Source organism: Achroia grisella, unplaced genomic scaffold, assembly GCF_030625045.1.
Source record: "Achroia grisella isolate CSIRO2021 unplaced genomic scaffold, CSIRO_AGI_Agris_v1 utg780, whole genome shotgun sequence".
Taxonomy (NCBI): Eukaryota; Metazoa; Arthropoda; class Insecta; order Lepidoptera; family Pyralidae; genus Achroia; species Achroia grisella.
In genome coordinates, this window is record NW_026713020.1 from 7,121,430 (window position 1) to 7,141,387 (window position 19,958).

The window sequence follows — 19,958 nt, forward strand, 5'->3', positions numbered from 1 at the left end:
GTAGTTAGCGGGCGACGATAGTGCTTGAGTTTTTGTAATAGATAACAATATTGTAATTTATACCTAAAAAGAAAGACATACACACTCTTACTAAATATATAAATAATAATAATAATAATAATCTCCAATCGTTATGTCGGTGAACGGTCTTATCCCAACCAATCTGGAACAACATCTCAGACGGTTGGGATTCCGGGGCGGCTCACTCCCGGGAAAGATGCAGAAAGCGGTGCTATTAGATTCTGCCCGCATTGTACGCCGGTTTCTCTCCCTGGGGCCCTGAACCCCGGCCGACTGTGCTTCTGCCGGGGGTATGTTGCTATCTCCTCTCCTTAAGAGGGGAGATGAGAATTTTTGGGAAAACAAAATAATAATAATAGAGGGTTTTGTCTGTGCAATAAAGGATTAGGTGGTTAAGACGAACAATTACCGAAAGCACATTCTGAAGGATGGCACTGTGATAGAAATCGAACCTGCGCCCATCGGAAGGCCGTCAACGGTTTAATAAAATAACAATCACATTATATACTAAAAATCGTATCAAAAAACGATTTGTTTTATAAAAGTAATATATCATTGTAATAATGACATTGTTTTGTTCTATTACACGCAGTTTATATCTATAATTACGGAAGCAATCACATACAAATTATGATATAATTAAGAATAATTCATTTTTTATCTGTAACTCTATTCATTAGCGTGTGTCGCAGTATTTTATTTTATTTTTTATTTATTTAAGTTTAATGCACAAAAACAAAATGTACATAATAATATGACGGACTTTACACCTTGCGGCGTTATCTACCAGGCAACCATGAGTGGTGCAGAGAAAGATTGTTGGCGGTGCAATAATATAAATAAGACACGTCAAAATATATACCCCTCCGATCGATCTCCCGTCCAATTCAAACGGGGATCGATATTACGACGGCTTGAGCCGAGGTTCGAACCCCTAGTGGTGCCCTCAGACTAAAGTCGTATCTGTCAGGCAGGAGTTGGGCTTCAGCTGCTCCATAAGTTCTTCCGCGGGTTTGGAGTGCCATATGCACTCGCCCCCTAACGTCCGGTGAAGCTGTAAAGGCCAGCTGCGGCCAACAGCATTAGAGTAGTCCGAAAAAAAAATATATATACTATAAGACACAATATATATGAATTTCTTTAAAAAATGATATCCATTAATAAATATTATATGTAAATAAATATTTAATGATCTGACAATCAAATTATGAGTACAGCCACAAAATTAAATGAAAAAAAATCGGAATAATAAAAAAAAAAAAATTATTCACAGAGTATACAACAGAAAACTGTAAAATATGGAGGACAGTAAACGATAACTTACAAACTCAAACCTACACATCCTTCTCAATCAAACCGACTCATCTTTCTTGGCAGTCGGGTAAATTACGTAAATTGCAGGCACAGATAGTGGAACAATATTTATAAAAAATCATAACACTGTTGAAGTGTGCCTCCGCAAGGATGTACCTACACATCCTCACCGACTCATCTTTCTCCATTTTCTTGGCAGTTGGGTAAATTGCGTAAACTGCGGGCACAGATAGTGGAACAATATTTATAAAAAATCATAACACTGTTGAAGTGTGCCTCCGCAAGGATGTACCTACACATCCTCACCGACTCATCTTTCTCCATTTTCTTGGCAGTTGGGTCAAGTCAGTTTTTGCGTGTAAGAGATCCATCCATCTATCCATATATAGTCACAAACTTTCGCGTTTATAACATTAGTACGAGTAGCCATGCTTACACGTACGCTCTTCCACGCAGGAATCGGCTTTCATATAGGAGAGAGCATGTAAAGGTACAATAAAGAACGAGAATCATTCACGCGCGATTAGGAGCACGACTGCTTGTATCTATTTTGTGCGTTCATATCCTCAGGCGTGATTGAACATATTTTAATTTACTTTGATATTTTTTCCACATATATAAAAAAATGTTGATTATTGAGAAATCTGTAATAGCATTTTCCCGCGAGCTTCTAACTTTTATGTTAGAGCATGCATGTAGCGAATTCCTTGATAGGTTTTTATACTATTTTTAAATTTTATAATAATATTCTTTGACATATTCTTTATTGTTTACTTTCTATTATATATCGCTGTCATACTAGTCGCATTTTCTTTAATCTGTGGCGAATCTACTATCATCGTGCGGCAACACCGTTGCCTAGTTACGATGGGGCAAGAATAAAATAACAGGCCTGTCATTCGAGACCGAATCACTTTCTTGTACATACCTATATATTCATTGTAAATATTTCGTAATTATAAATATGTACATAACAACAATCTGGACTCATCATTTCACCTCCTTCTTTCCCGCTGTTGCTACAAGAACACAACATAAACACAAATAATAGCGGTAACAATAAAGACGCTAAATATCTCCGTATTTTCCTCATTAAAACCCTCAGCATCTCTCACTCATCAGACACATTTGATACCTCCGCTTCATAGGTAGAAGGACCAAAATGAAGCGGAGGTATCAAATGTGTCTGATGAGTGAGAGGTGCTGAGGGTTTTAATGAGGAAAATACGGAGATTAACTAAAATGCGACTAGTATGACAGCGACATATAATAGAAAGTAAACAATAAAGAATATATCAAAGAATATTATTATAAAAGTTAAAAATAGTATAAAAACCTATCAAGGAGTTCGCTACAATACAATATGTTTGGGAACCTACTCTGCTACCAAAATGTTAGGGAATTTACTCTCTGTATATATATAGTGAAAAATGAGTGGAAGCGTCAGTATATACCTGTATGGTTCTGCGGATTTCTTGGACTTCAGGGTCTCGAAGATATCTTCGCTAGCTTTCCAGTTTCACAGTAGGTTTCACAGTTCTAATTTATTTTAATTCACAATACAATGCGCGCGCGTCATGGCCGCCTTACAGTCGGTTCAGTTCTAGGCAAGGGAGGCGAAGTGAAAGCGTGGGAACAGAAAACTAACGGACTCTAATATAATATAATATCTGTGCTTACGATGATACAGGGTAGATTTTGAACACAATAACAATAAAAGTAAATTCGTATCCCTCAAACGGGTGTTGGTCTTCAGCCGCTCGAGTCCTTCCACGAGTTCGAGTGCCATCTGCACTCGTCCCTTATCATTCAGCTGCACCATATGTAGCCTACTTTACTTTGTATTAGTACGAAGTTGCCTGCGTAGGGCCTATCTCATCAATGATTGGGAGTTCAATAATTTCAATTCACTTTATAAGCTGTGTTGTCGGTTTGCAGGGAGAGTAATTACAAAGCATAGAGTCATGACACTTAGGTCTCGCAATACATCGGAGGTAGTGAAGGCGTTGTGTTGTATTTAGTGAATTTTATTTGATAAAAAATAATAAACAGCGCCATCTAGTCCCAACCTAAGCAGATCTTGTGTTATGGGTAGTAAACATCTGATATAAAAACTTACTAATATTAAAATACTCAAAATAACATATGTACTGTGCGAGGAATTGAATCCGCGACCATCGGATGTAAAACTGTGTACTAGCGCTAGAGCACCGAACAGATATTCTGCATATACAGCTTGTTAGTGACAGTGACAAATCGGCTTACAGGATGATATAGTTGAACAATACAGTTGAATTCTTTATACATACATTTATATAATTTTCATTTAGTATCGGATTAAACTTGTTAAACTTGTAAAATCAAATCGAAATGTTTCCGATGCTTAAATGGCTTCCGATCCGCCAACGCAGAATTATTCGCCCCTTGTGTTCAGTACTATACGATCCAAACACTCCTGAGTATCTTAAGACCAAATTTATTTTTCATGGGGATATCTCTCACCGTAATCTTCGTCCGTCTAGGAATCTACTTTGGCACGTTCCTGCTCATCGTGCGAGCTTCGTCTCTAAATCTTTCATGCTTCAGGCTATTAAACACTGGAATGCTTTGCCCCTTGACATTAAATCTAGTACTACCAAATTTACCTTCAAATCCAAGTTAAGAAAACATCTTTCCAACGACTTTTGTAATTAAATTAATACATTAATATAATGCTAAATTATCTCCGGATTTCACTGTAGATATGTCTTGATTGATATCTCATTGTTGATTTGTATTTAGTATATATGTATGTATAAATTTAATATGTATATTATTATGTTTGAATCTCCTTACCTCACTGGTAGTATTAAAAATAAAAGAAAAAAACTATTTTATATTAATTTTTATTATTGAGCAATATTCGTTACATCACATCATATAAAAGATAGAAAAGGATATTGCAATCTTAAATGTGTCATTTTGAAATAAAATGTATTATTAATATTTATATATTTATTTATTTATCTTATACATACAAATATTTATAAAAATATATTTTTATTGTTATTAATTTCAGGAAGATATTTCCGTACTGAACTAAACGTATTCTCCTGGAATGAAATGTGGGTAGGGATATCCTAACGAAAGGTCGTACGCTTCAGGGTTAGCAGCCCTGTAGCCCAGAGGTAGCTGTTCAATTTCAGGGTAGTATCCATATCTGTACGATAGAGGAAGAATGGTTCTGTAGACAACTTTCTCTTCTTTCACTTCTTCTCCATAGCATCCGGCCACAGCAGCTAGGAGAATGAAAGCGAAGATCGTCTTAATCATCTGTGAATGAAGAATATTTGTAAATACTATATGTATTATTAAAATATATATATTATATATGTTTATATATAGGTAGTTGTCATGAATATGATGAGATAGCTTTCCGAATGAGCGGTAGATAAAAAAAAAACATTGTTATGACTATTCAAAAGTGCTTAAATGAATTTTCTATTCTATTCTATTCTATGATTGTTTGTATCGGTCTAGGTGTTTAATCTATAATATATATGTATTTACGAAAAATATATATGTATGCATTTGTATCAGTTCTCTATTACTCATAACACAAGCTTTAGCTAGCTTAACTTGGGTCTAGATGGCGCTGTCTGAATTATCTTGAGATTATATAGTATATATAGTTCAAGGCAAGTTGTTATTATTTAATATGAGTATATTGTTAAATTATCATTACATAGTATAAAACAAAGTCGCTGTCGCTGTCTGTCCCTATGTATGCTTAAATCTTTAAAACTATGCAACGGATTTTAAAGCGGTTTTTTTAATAGATAGAGTGATTCAAGAGGAAGGTTTGTATATATAATACATGTACACCCGAGCGAGATGGGGCGAGTAGCTAATTTAAAAGAAAAAAAAATTAATTATAAAAAAAATATTAAAATATAATTATTATTCTTTTTTTTTTCTCTTTATTTTGGCAACAAACAGTCGTTATAAAAACATATAAATATACAAATAAAAGTAATTTTTACGATAGACATTGAGTGCCGAAAATTTTTTACTTAATTTTATTTTTAGTGAGCCTAGTGGACTAAAATAAAAACAAAACAATACAAATACGAAGAAAATGAATAAGAAAAATGAGTATGAATAAGAAATAAGAGTATTACAATACAAACATTATAATAATTATAATAACAAAAATAAAAATAAAAAGGGGGTTACTTTAGTATTTCGAAAAGTTTCTTTCTGTATGTAACTAAGGTGCAACAAAACGGATACAATTCAACAAACTTTGTGTTATACATATTGATTAATTATTTATTAAATATAATTATTGTTAAAATATATAAACCAAAAAAATTTTATTGACTCCCTTAAATGCAAAATTCACATCTTTACATAGTATAAAACGAAGTTGACCGCCAATATTAAATAATGTAACAAAAAGATATATATTGTTATGTCTTACCTTGATGTTATTGTTGTAGGAACAAGAAAAAAACTTGGAATAATTACATTGCAGCAAACTTTCGTCTTAAATACTCTTTTTGATTCAATACGTTAATTTATTTTTAATTGTACGGACCATTTGTATATTGTGTGTATATACAGTTACATTTTGTCATTAAATTTATTTTGTTAACTGTACATACCTGCTAATTTCATGGGTTTTCCTCAACTATTGTTCATTGTAAATTAACTAGAACTTAAAAAAATCTATCCATTCTGTCTTCGAAATTCTTGACAATTGTTATACTATGACGTGACGACCTCGGTGGTCTAGCGGTCTAGCACACCGCTTTACGACCAATGGTCGCGGGTTCGATTCCTCGCACGGCACACACATTTGTATTCATGAGTATGATTGTTTGTATCGGTCTGGGTGTTTTCTATGTATGATATGTATGTATTTACAAAAAAAAAGTATTTATGTATATGTATCAGTTATCTAGTACCCATAACACAAGCTTTAGCTAGCTTAACTTGGGTCTAGATGGCGCTGTGAGAATTGTCCTGAGATTATTATTATTTTACTATATTTGTTGGTTATTTGTTAATCATAAATTTGTTGGTAGATTTCAAATTTTTTAATAATTTTATATTTGTATACCTATTATAAAATTTGGAATACAAGTAATACTATACTAAGTACATACGACCCTGTGTGCACATAAAGCTATCTTGCGTTAAAATGCAGTACAGTAACATAAACTTAATTGCAAAAATCTAGTATAAATATTTTTCATTCAAATATACTTAACTTAAAGTGTATTTTTTATTCTACGACTCATTCAGAACGCAGACTCATCACAGGAAGAACGAGCAAGAAACTTACTTTGCTCTTTTAAATAAATGCTGTTGTAGGTAAATAAAAAAAACCACGGAGAAGGTAATCGACAATCAACATAGACACCGCTACTCACTCATTCATTGTACAATCGGATAATATAAAATTAAGTTCTTATTATTCTAAATTAAATTATTTTGTTAAATATTAATATTTATTACGGAAACCTAACCATCGCTACTGGAAGCGTTACGATCATCTAAATAGTCCTAACCAGAGCTTGTATTATAGCCACTAGATGTCTAATAGTACTTAAATATATATTTTTTACTGTATACGCAACTAGCTAACCACGGCTTCGCACGTATTATACATCAACCTAAAATATAAACCTTATAAATATACCTTAAAAATATATAAACCTTCCTCTTGAAACTCTCTATGTACTAAAAAAATCGCTTCAAAAGCCGTTGCGTAGTTTTAAAGATATAAGCATACATAGGGACGGACAGACAGCGACAGCGACTTTCTTTTCTCTTTTATACTATGTAATGATATACATAGAAAATACCAATATAAGCAATCACACTTATAAATACAAATGTTTGTAGTCTACGAGGAATCGAACCAGCGACCATAGGAAGTAAAGTAGTGTGCTCAACCGTTAGACCACAGAGGCCATCTTTGAACGCTCTTTTATATAATAGGAATGGCAGCCAAGCTAACAGTCAACCTGATGGTAAGTGGTACCGTAGCATATGGCTAAACTAGGCCTATGCACGACAAGTATCTGCAGATTCTGCCAAACGGAAGAGGAAACGCCGCTTCACATCCTATGTGGTTGTAGCCCACTCATGCATAAACGAAATTTCTCCTTTGGAAAGTTTACACTCTTTCCCGAGGAGATAAAAACCATCGCTCCTAAGAATATCCTTCAATTCTTGTCCTTGTTGGGTCTAGGTAGCGAACTTTGAAAAAGGGCGAGCACAATAGATCTATGTAGGTCGCAGTGCTACAGGTGCTACACATCTGACAATAGCGCAAACAATCCAATAAAAAAAAAAAGTGGTAACCGTCGCCTGTACACAGGAACATCACCACGTACTTCGTATTATCATGTGACATGTTCGAATATCACAGTATTTTAACATGATGTAACCTTCAAGCTTGTAAGTAGCTATGACGTGGTCTACTGTTTTGAGTAGTCATGCTCACTAATATGTCCAGACTTGTGGCGGCGTGGTGGGCCGGGTCATTGGGCTCCCTAAAATATGGTCGAGCGCAGTGATGGCTGGCTCATCCGTTATACTCGTGAACGGATGCTGCTTATAGGGACTGGTCTGCTCTACTCACTATGACTGATTTCCTCTTATTAATTGTTTAACCAGTTGGTTATATATTCAATATTTTTTCTATTTGAGTATTTAATTGAATTAGTGCTAATTGGAGGTTAGTATTCACACATTTAAACTTAAAAATGTAAAATAATAATAAAATTATTTAAAAGAGTAGCACGCAAGTTTCTTGCTTATTCTTTTTGTGATGAGACAGCTTTCCGAATGAGCGGTAGATTAAAAAAATGTAATGACTATTCAAAAGTGCTTCAGTGTAAGTTTATTTGAATAAATGATTTTCTATTCTATTCTAATCTGCCAGAAAAAAGATTTAAATGTCAAATAAAACAGTTCCTTTGCAAAAAAGCTTACTATAAAATTGAAGAATTCGTTAACGATAATAATGTTTTTATAGAAAAACTGTAAATCAGATAATATTGTTAGTGCTATACACTAACAATATTATCTGCTTACATTAATAATGAATGCGTAGCGACTTCTATGTTGATTATCGCATGCCTCTTACTTGTTATACTGTAATTATTTATATAAAAAAAAACATCTATTAAAAAGAGCAACACACAAGTTTCTTGCTCATTCTTCTTGTGATGAATCTGCATTCCGAATGAGTGGTAGAATCAAAATATGACTATTCAACAGTGCTTGTAATGAGTTTATTTGAATAAAGATTATTTCTATTTCTATTCTATTCAAAATTACCCCTTCCGATCGTTCCCCGGTACAATTCAATACGGGGATCAAAATTACGACAGCTTGAGCTGAGGTTCGTATCCCTAACGGTGCTCTTAGTGCTTCATTTCTGTCATATAGACAGTCGTATCCGTCAGACACGAGTTGACCTTCAGCCGTTCCATAAGTCCTTCCGCGTGTTTGCAGTGCCATCTGCACTCGTCGTATCGTCCGGTGAAGTTGAAAAGGCCAGCTGAGGTCAACAGCAGTAGAATAATTCGAAAAAAAAATTGTAAATTATTCTGCACTAATTATTGCTATACCTATAACTATATTTCTTTGCAAGTTTATTCTGCACTAATTATTCCTTAAAATTTATTTCTTTTCCAGTGATGTCAGAACAATGTTGACCGTATAAAATTTTGTAGTAATATTTTTTTTTAATTTTCAGGTACCTCGATTTCCGGCTCAGGTAAGCTTCAAATAAATAAGTGGATGTTATTATTTTGGATTAAAATAATACTTTCTTTGAGTAAAATTTTATGTCTTCAATATTTTACCTTCATTCAAGGACTGCTTATATTTTTTATCTTTTACTTTTTGCCAAATTTGTTATAATATTGCGAAACCAATATGATTAATTCTATGACAACATACACATTTACATATTCATATGAATATGTACTTAAAACTATTACTGTTATATGTGACCATATAAAAAAAATGTGAAAATGCGACACTAACACCTCTATTATCAAAATTAACATTATTAACATTCATATGAAGTATTGGTGTAGCGTAAAAAAAGTCTATATAAATAAATCAATTCTGGATAGTATATTTAACATATACTAAACGTAAAATAAGAAGAAAGAAGATAAGTTGTTCAAAAGGTATGTATTTTGTATAAAAAAAAAGAAAAAAGAAGTTTCAAATTCTCTTCTTCTTATTCGATACGTTCTTGACAGAACGGTCGTGGTCATTAGACGGGGTGAGAGGCAGATGCCATCCGCCCTACGACAGCTCACCATTTCTCCATGCTGGCTTTTAATGACTGATGTTTCTTAAAGACTGTATTTTTTTATTATATTTTAATTTTAGTTACAAGGAAACTACGGTCGCTGATGATAAAAGACATAATTTGTTTCTGTTTGACAATAAAAAGGAACAAAGTACAAAATATTTAAAATGTATTTATAAAAAAATAGAATTAAGGTCTAAAATGGTGCGTTATGCACACTGGCTGTCTTTCTGGTACACTCGGAGTAGACCTTTGAAGGACACACTGGACACACGACACACGAGCTTGCAGCTCACTTCATAGTAAGTGATTACCGCCACCCATGAGCTCCCGCAACATAAGGGGAATTGCAATTGCGTTGCCGGTCTTTTAAGAAGGAATAAGCTCTTTTCTTGAAGGTTTTAATATCGTATCGGTTCGGAAATACCATTGCTAAAAGAATTCTAGAAAGAATTTTAGCGTATATTTTAAATACACTTACTTTTAATCTACCACTCATTCTGAAAACTGAGTCATCATAAAAAGAAAGAGTAAGAAATCTGCGTGTTGTTGTTTAATTCTGGTAAGTTTACGTTTTAAAGTCAAAATTAATTTATTGACATTTATATAATACTTACTACAACCTAAAATTAAAAAGCTTAAATAATATAGTACAATAACTAAAATATATTCCCCTTAGGTCCCTTTAGGCAAAGTTCCTAAAATACTGGTAGTGTTCCCTCTTTGAACAGCTAGACTAATTCTTTGTCCAAGGTAGCTGCCAGCTCTTCGGTCTTCTGTGATGTCGACTAACCTTTTCGTTACTTCTTTGAAAAGTCTTATGTCAATAAAAGTAGGGCATATAATTTAATTTATTAATTTAAAACATCTTCTGCATATAAAAATGTCATCATTATATTAGTATTCTTTTTATCAGTATCCCTACCGTTCAATTTGGATAGCTACTTCGGTTGAGGAGCACTGGTATGAATATCAACTTTATCACAGTTTTTAGAACGTATGTATAATGTAATATTATTAAGATTATATATCCCGTGCCTACAATTAAGTAGCAAAGATATAAGTGAAAGGAGTCCCTATGACCTTACCAACGGGATCTGACCTTACCTGACGACCGTAAAATTGTAACTTTTGATGACATTCAATTAGTGCAAATGTGTTCTATGAATTACAATTTTCTAAGGGTCTAAATTCAGGTGCAGAATAATGCAACTAAATGCTGCACCTGTAATAATAACAGACTAACCATCTGTGAATATAGGTATTGTGTTCTACTTTTCCTCTCAATTGTATCCTTGTGCGTTTAGAGCCTTGTCGATTATAATAAACAGCCAAGCAAGAACGCAGAATATCCTCGAAGATTTCTAAAGCGACTTTAGTGTTCCCAAGATTAAATGTTGGGAGGCCAATGCTAAGGACTTCGGGATTTCGTGAGCAGCCGTTTCTTCGGCTTTTCTTCTTCGAAGCAACCGCTACATTGAGGATTGTCCGTAGTACTATGTAATATTATTTTATCTGTGGTGTGTGATGAAGTGTTTGTTTAAAGATCTGTAGTTATTGTTCCTATAATTCCTTCCTATCTAACTTCAGTGGAATTTTTGTGATAGAAACGATACCATTTTAGATTATATTTCTCTAATCCTGTAATTTAATTTTTCTTATCTTACCTTTCATGCGAAAGATATACAAAGTATGATGCTCTACAGCTGAATTATTGTAAAACTATTGTAAAAAGTCTTTAGTAAAGATTTTTTACAAATTCCATCTCGTCGTCGTTATCGTCAAAGTCAAGGGAAATGATGAAGTATAGTAAAAAAAGTAAAATCCTTTATATACTGAATGCTTTATTACCTAATAAAAGCAGTTTTAGTACATTTAATACAATGGGTAGACGTATCTGCTTCTAGGCATAATATAGCGGCTTGTCAGGTACGGGTAGGTGTAAGGGTATACAGTACGATAAGGGTATACCGAGCGGTACGGGAAAACGAGACTACGCTTCGCTTTGTCCGGACTGTCCGCCAATGCTAGGCTGTCCGGGGCGTCCCGCTTCGCCACGCTCTCGGGGGCGTCCGGTGCGGGTGTAGCGAAGCATGCCACCACCATCGCCAACAGGAAAATGATAACGAGCTTGTTCATCTAGAAATAACATTGTATATTAATTTATAAAATAGAATCTATATAATAATACGTTAGGAAAAAACTTTGTATACCTTTTTTATACTACGATGGTGGGAAACAAGCATGCGGCCCATCTGATGTACATGGTTACCGTAGCCTATGCATACTTAATACACCACATTATACATACTACACGTCTCATAACAAATCGTTAATTGCAAAGCAGTGAATCAAATTCAGTCCACCATATGCTTCTATATATATTTGTGAATTTGTGCATTAAAGTTTTAATAAATAAATAAATAATTTAGAAAGAAAATTTTCCGTCTGAAAAGCTTTCATAGAAAACATTAAAGAAACTAAATAAATATTAATTTCTTACCTTGGTTGATGTTTTATTGTTTAGTTGGGTAACCTGCGACTTTAGTACTGTGTTCTTTCGATCAATTCCCACTATATATATACCAATTAGTAACTGTATAGTCATCTTGACTAATATTTTGTGTTATTTGTGGTTATTTAACTAATTACTAATAACGTTTAAATTAAGGTTTTATAGATAACAAAAGGTGTGAAAAATTTAACTACATATATTTTCATTTTTGTTTTTTAAGTAACGGATAAGATAATCTTATTAATATTATGAACACGAAAGTGTAAGTATAGATGTATGTTTGTTATTTTTTTCACGCAGAAACTACTCGCTTGTTTAATCGGAAACTTTTATTCTAACAAATTAGTTTTAAATTTTAATATTACGTTTTTATAACAGAATTGTATAATTTACGTACATATACTAATGTTTCCACTACTGTCGTAGTGTTATACAGAATAAAAATATATTTTTGTCGTTTCCGTACAAATAGTAATTTTTCCAGTATTAATCTACAAACCAAATTTATTTTCTTACAATCAGCTAAATAATATATGACACTATGAAAAAGTCATTTATTTTATAAAAAAGGGCAGTTAGTCTTTATTTTAGTAAAAAATAAGAAAATTTATTTTGATACAACAACCACGTATTTATTAATACCTACCTATACTTTATTAATTTTGTGTTAATGCTTTTTAATAAACACCCACACATTATTTCCGTATAACCTATAAAAATGGGTAAATAACATTAATTTCCAATAGTGCCACAACCTTATTTAAAAACTGCAAATACCTGGCATTATGTGTGTAATAATAAAATGTCATCAGAACAGAGAAACAACATTTGACATTTATTATTATTTGACATTGGACATTGACTTTAATTTTTGTAATTTATATTGTAAAACTTTAAATTGGGCTAAAAAGGACTTGTATCCAGAGCCGTGAAACAAATTAATAAAAAAATATTGTCATATTTGTCTCGCAATTGGTCAATTTAAAGAAAAAAGATTACTGTATACTCTTTTATCATAAAAAAGAATCAAAAACTATATTTTCGCGAAACGTCAACGACACATGTCATATGTCATAGTTCTTTGTGATGGATCTTTGGCGCGAACGCACGCGTAGTGTTGATTGGTTGTTAGCTAGTGACATGAAAAGATGGCGACTGCAGTTTGTTTGTCAGTGTCATTAGAATTTAACGAAATACTCCATAATCCGAAATTTGCGGATATATGTTGTCGACTCGAAATCAATATTTTTTTATGTTTTGTTATTCACATAAGGTTTCGTTCGAGTCTACCGTATCCCTTGACGAAATTATTAATATAAATAAGCTTTAGCGCTAAGCGTATTTTTTACAGGTAACTTGAATTTCCCTTCATATGAAAGTTAATATTATATTATTATTCTTTTTATGACAATACCTGAGAAGAACTGGCGAGACAGTCAAGTTTTTTTTTTTAAATATATATGTATTTCTAACTTCTATTGGTACTGTTGTATATTTCGTGCCTATAATTAAACAGATAGATATAGGAAGTTCCTATCTTACCTGACGTCTACGAGTTTAATTAAATTATAATTTTGTAAGGGTCTAAATTCAATGCATAACTTCTCCCAAGAATCAGAATAATTATTGAATGCTGCATCTGTATTAATAATAGACTGACTAGGGGTAAAATTATGTATTGTTTATTTTCCACCTTTCTTTTCAACGGGGATGACAGTATGTATTGTATGCATGTGTTCTCCACTTTTCCTCTCAATTGGATCCTTATGTGCTTAGGAATTTGTCGATTAATAACCAGCTTAGCTTAACTCCTATGCAGAAGATTTTGGTATCATCGCAGATTTGTTGCAGCGACTTTAGTGTTCCGAAGATTAAACATTAAGAAGCCAATGCTACGTATCATTGGATTCTGTGAGCGGTCATTCCTTTGGCGGCAAAGCAAGCTCGACGGGGAAGCTGTCCGTAGTACCTATATATTGTGTGTGATTTTATTTAAGGAATTTTGGCTCTTATTTATTTTTAATTTTAAAATCTTTGTATCTAATTATATTATTACAATTACTACAATTTTAAAAATCTTTTTGTCTAAGTTCTGTAGATTTTTTGTCACTGATATCATTACATAGTATAAAACAAAGCTGCTCTCGCTGTCTGTCCATCCCTATGTATGCTTAAATCTTTAAGATTACGCAACGGATTTGAAACGGTTTATTTTAATAGATAGAGTGATTCTAGAGGAAGGTTTATATGTATAATACATGTACATCCTGGTGAAGCCGGGGCGAGTAGCTAGTACGTAATGACGATTTTGAATTATATCGCTCTTATCCTTTAATCATTATCTTATTTTACCTTTCTACTAAACTGTGATTGGTACAGTTTATGCTGTAAATAATATAAATGACGTAGTGGAGTAACTTGAAACAGTCATGCTCGCTATAAAGTTCAAACCTGTGGCGGCGTGGTGGGCCGGGTCGATGTGCTCCCTCTAATATGGTGATTAGATTTTTTGTTTTTTTTTTATATAGCATATGCTGGTGTTCACTCTATTCTCCCAAATTTGAATTTAAATAAAATTGTATTATAGTAAATATGTACAACATTAAAAAATAAAATACGAGCTGAGTTTCTTGTCAGTTCTTCTCATATCGAAATCATTCCGAACTAACGGTAGATTTTACATATCATAAGAGTCTGTAATAAACCTATATGAATAAAGATATTTTTTAATTTGAATTTGAATTTTGAACTAAAACACATACATATTACAAAGCATGGTGCTCTAGAACTGAAATAGGCAGACAGATGTATCCTTGTCTGCATAGATAGACTTTTTACAAAGTCTATCATATTGTTGGTTTCGTGTAGTCAAACCTGAGGGAAACGGTAAGGTATGATAAAAAAGTAAAATCCTTTATATACTGAATGCTTTATTACCTAATAAAAGCAGTTTTAGTACATTTAATACAATGGGTAGACGTATCTGCTTCTAGGCATAATATAGCGGCTTGTCAGGTACGGGTAGGTGTAAGGATATACAGTACGGTAAGGGTACAGCGAACGGTACGGGAAAACGAGACTACGCTTCGCTTTGTCCGGACTTTCCGCTAATGCTACGCTGTCTGGGGCGTCCGGCTTCGCCACGCTCTCGGGGGCGTCCGGAGTTGGTGTGGCGAAGCATGCCACCACCATCGCCAACAGGATAATAATAACGAGCTTGTTCATCTGGAAATAATATTGTGTATTGATTTATAATAAGAATTTATATTTAAACACTAATATAATACGTGAGACAAAAACTGTGTATACCTTTTTACAAAGATATATAGAGAATAAGTGCAGAATGCTACTATTTTTTTTAATTATGTATAAAAATACATAAACTAACACACTATATGTATATACTACTATTATATATACTACCATTGTATTACATGACTGAGAATAAAACGTCGAATGCAAATCAGCGAATCGAGGTTTGTTTCTGTGCTGTTATCAAAGTAATCTATTTATGAAGCAAATCTTTGACAATATTTAATGACTTTATTGTATTTAAAGTTGCACATAGGAATTATATTATAGTAAAATAAAAAGCAAAGGCATATACTGAAATAATAAAAGTCATAAAATAATTTATATTTATTAGAAATTATTTTGAACGAAAATGCCTCAAGGTGTTAAGTCCGGCATTTGTGTATTAATAAATAAATAATTAAGAAATTAAATTTGGCGCCTAAAATAGAATACCGAAATGCCTTCGTCGAAAACATTAAAGAAACTAAATAAATTATATTTTGTTACCTTGATTGATATTTTATTATTTGGTAGAGTAGGCTGCAACTTCAGTACTGTGTTCTTTCGATTAATTTCCACTATATTTATACCAATTTATAACTGTAAAGTCATATCTCGACTAATGATTTGTGGTTATTTAACTAATGACGTTTAAATTAGGGTTATATAGATAACAAAAGGTGTGAAAAGTTTAACTATGTTTTCATTCGTGTTTTTTATATCATGGATTACCTAATTATGTTTACTCGTATGTTACAATACATACATACATTAATATCGCTGATGAAGAGGGGCATAAGTTGTAGATGGACTTTGGTGTTCACCAACTGCATTGGTCTGATGCTGATGCAGCAAAATACCATCGCCGGCAACGTGACCTCACGGTTGCAAATCTGCAACCGAAACGGGCTTCCACTCGCCACTTCTATTCTTGTCTCCATGAAGTAAAACCATTTTTATTATGAGTCAGTAATATTAATTTTAATGTATTGTAATTTTAAATAAATTTATGTTTAAATAATTTACATTTATTTTTAGATCCATATTCGGCCCTCACAGGACACTGCAAGTTGAACAAGCATATGGCTTACCGAGGCATATGCACGACAAAAATCTGCAGATTCTGCCAAACTGAAGAGGAAACGCTACTACACATCCTATGAGGTTGTGGCCCACTCATGCATAAACGAAATATCTCCCTTGTAAAGTTTACACTCTTTCCCGAGGAGATAAAAACCATCGCTCCTAAGAATATCCTTCAATTCTTGTCCCTGACGGGTCTAGGTAGCGAACTTTGAAAAAGGGAGAGCACAATAGATCTATGTAGGTCGCAGTGCTATGGTTCAGGTATCTGACAATAGCCCCTAACAACCCAATAAAAAATAAATAAAAAATAGATCCATATAAGTTTTACTCCATCGATCGGCCAGAATAGAAGTGGCGGGCGGAAGCCCGATTCGGTTGCACATATGAAATCGCGAAGTCACGTTGCCAGCACTGGTGTTCCGCTGCATCAGGGTTAGACCATTGCAGTTATGAACATCGAAGTCCATCTACAATGCATGCCGCAGTTCATCAGCCATAATAATGTACGTATTGTAACACATGAGTGAATAGTTAGGTAATATTATCTTATCCCTGATATAAAAAAACAAATGAAAACATAGTTAAACTTTTCACACCTTTTGTTATCTACTTAACCCTAATTTAAACGTCATTAGTTATATAACCACAAACTATTAGTGAAGATGACTGTATAGTTATAAATTGGTATATATATTAATGGAAATTGATCGAAAGAACACAGTACTGAAGTTGCAGCCTACTCTTAAACAATAAACAATCGACCAAGGTAAGAAATTAAAATTTGTTCAGTTATTTCTACGACATCTCATCTCAGTGATTTACTATTATTTCCCACCCCATTTTATACCAAAATTGTTTCTTCTAAATATGACATATTCATAAAATGATTGTATTTGTATATATGTAATCCCGCGAGTGAGACTTGAAGAAAAATCTTATAATATTTAATTATTTATTAACGTCTTAAAATCGTCTTACATCGTCTTACGTCGTCTTACGTCGTTCTCCACTACTCTATTCTTTTTTTTTTTAATAAAACTACAATAAAAATAAAATGCATATAACTATATGTTTCTTTGCATTTTGTTTCACTTTAATGCGCTTTTTTTGCAAACTTCAATAACAATATTAAAAAAATATAAGCAATGATAAATAAACAACCCTATACAATTCACACAACGCCATCTAGTCCCGAGCTGTGTAGAGCTTATGTTATGCGTACTAGACTGATATTATACATTTAGATGCAATTTTCTTTGTAAATGCGTATATTTACTATATACGCATTGGAAAACACCCAGATCAATACAAAAAATCATACTCATGAATATAAATGTTTGCATGTTTCCTTGAGTGCAACCGGCGCAATCAATAGTATAATAAAACGAAAAGAAATAAGTTTTAAAGACTTACTAAAGTATAATCAATTTAATAAATTTCGATTCCAGATGAACAAGCTCGTTATCATTTTCCTGTTGGCGATGGTGGTGGCATGCTTCGCTACACCCGCACCGGACGCCCCCGAGAGCGTGGCGAAGCGGGACGCCCCGATCAGCCTGGCATTGGCGGACAGTCCGGACAAAGCGAAGCGTAGTCTCGTTTTCCCGTACCGCTCGGTATACCCTTATCGTACTGTATACCCTTACACCTACCCGTACCTGACAAGCCGCTATATTATGCCTAGAAGCAGATACGTCTACCCATTGTATTAAATGTACTAAAACTGCTTTTATTAGATAATAAAGCATTGAGTATATAAAGGAATTTTACTTTTTGTACCATACTTTGCCGTTTCCCTCGGCTTTGATCACACGAAACCGTTAGATATATAGATAGATAAATACTTTATTCATAATATACAAACACATTGCATACATGAGATACAGAAATAAAAATTTTACAAATTAAAAAATGGAGGTGGCTTTACGTTTTGCAAACATGAACAGGCAACCAACTCAGCATAAGCTACAGATAAATCTGCAGTCAGCAATCAGTAATACGATGTACCGAGATAGACTATGTGAAAAGTCTAAACTCGGCAGACTGCGATACTCTGGTTGCCTATTTCAGCTGTAGAGGAACTTGCTTTGTAATTTATATTTCGTATTAAAGCTAATGTTATAATAAAGGTTAGCTAGATGATAATAAGACAAAAATCTACTGAACTAGATAATAGGAAGAATTTTAAAATTTTAATTACAGGAACTAGTAACTATAATTCGTAAGACACTACATCATACACAATAGGTACTACGCACAGCCCTCCACGTAGTTGTTGCTTTGCCGCCGAAAAAACTACCGCTCACGAAATCCAGAAGTGGTTAGTATTGGCCTCGCAGCATGTAATCTTTAGAGTAGCTCAAGAATTCTTGTGATGAGACCGGTTTCCAAATGAGCGGTGGATTAAAAGAATGATAACTATGATTTTCTTCTATTAAAAAGTGCTTAAATTAAGTTTATTGGAATAAATGACTTTCTGTTATATTCCTGAATTAGGCTCAAGAGATTGGGAGTATATATCGAGCCTACACAAAAAAATAACTGTTTCTCTAGTGAAGAACAAATCAAAAAAATTAATCCGAGAAACGGCGATAGGCTACTCCCAGCCATGTTACATTCAAATATACCGAGCTAAATATGGGCTTGTTAACTTTTTTTAAAAAGTCAGTTTGTTAACGTTGTTTACATGTCTATGTCTAATAATCCTCAAGTCAGAGACATTTTTCGGCCATTATTCCCGGTCGAATACTTCTAAGATTGTTGAGATAAATGTGTTGTAAAGTTTAGTAAAAATCAGTTCAGCTTGAGGTCCATTATCATTGCGGTTACCAGTGGTAGAAATAGGGTCTAGACTCCGTGGCATTTTTGGCTTAAATTGCTATCAAATCGTACTTGAACCTGTATAATGACGTTAAAAATAATCAGCTAGATGTACTGTGATTTATACTGTAACAGGGAATTCATTCCCACACGCTGGAACCTATGTGGTCTCGGACAGTGCGGTTCCAGAGGAATTTCCTCCCGCGTACACTTAGATTGTGGAATGAACTTCCTGCCGAGGTTTTCTCACGAGACTACAGGATGGGGTTTTTCAAGAAGGGTATATTAAGGTTTATTAAGGGTCGGCAACGCGCACGTGACACCCGTGGTGTTTCAGGCGTCCATAGACTGCGGTAACCATTTACCATCAGATGGGCCGTATGCTTGTTTGCCACTATAGTAGTTAAAAAAAAACTGTGACATATCTATATTGGCTATTAGCACGAAAATGTCATACTAAATTCAATAATTTCTACATAAATACCTAAATTTCACAGATGTTCATATGCTATTTTGATTAATTAAAATTATCAACTGGTTGTAATGTGTTTGGACACTCGTTAGCTGGAGATATTTAATTAT

General features: G+C 33.5%; 1 protein-coding gene across 1 annotated transcript in view; it reads left to right on the forward strand.

The window, feature by feature from the left end:
• LOC131850878 (uncharacterized) overlaps positions 1 to 19,958 on the forward strand; it is a 359,653-nt gene that overhangs the window by 220,868 nt on the left and 118,827 nt on the right. Inside the window, exon 5 of the mRNA XM_059201259.1 lies at positions 9,092 to 9,112. The gene's annotated coding sequence lies outside the window, so the exon portion shown is untranslated. The remainder of the gene's footprint in view (positions 1 to 9,091; positions 9,113 to 19,958) is intronic.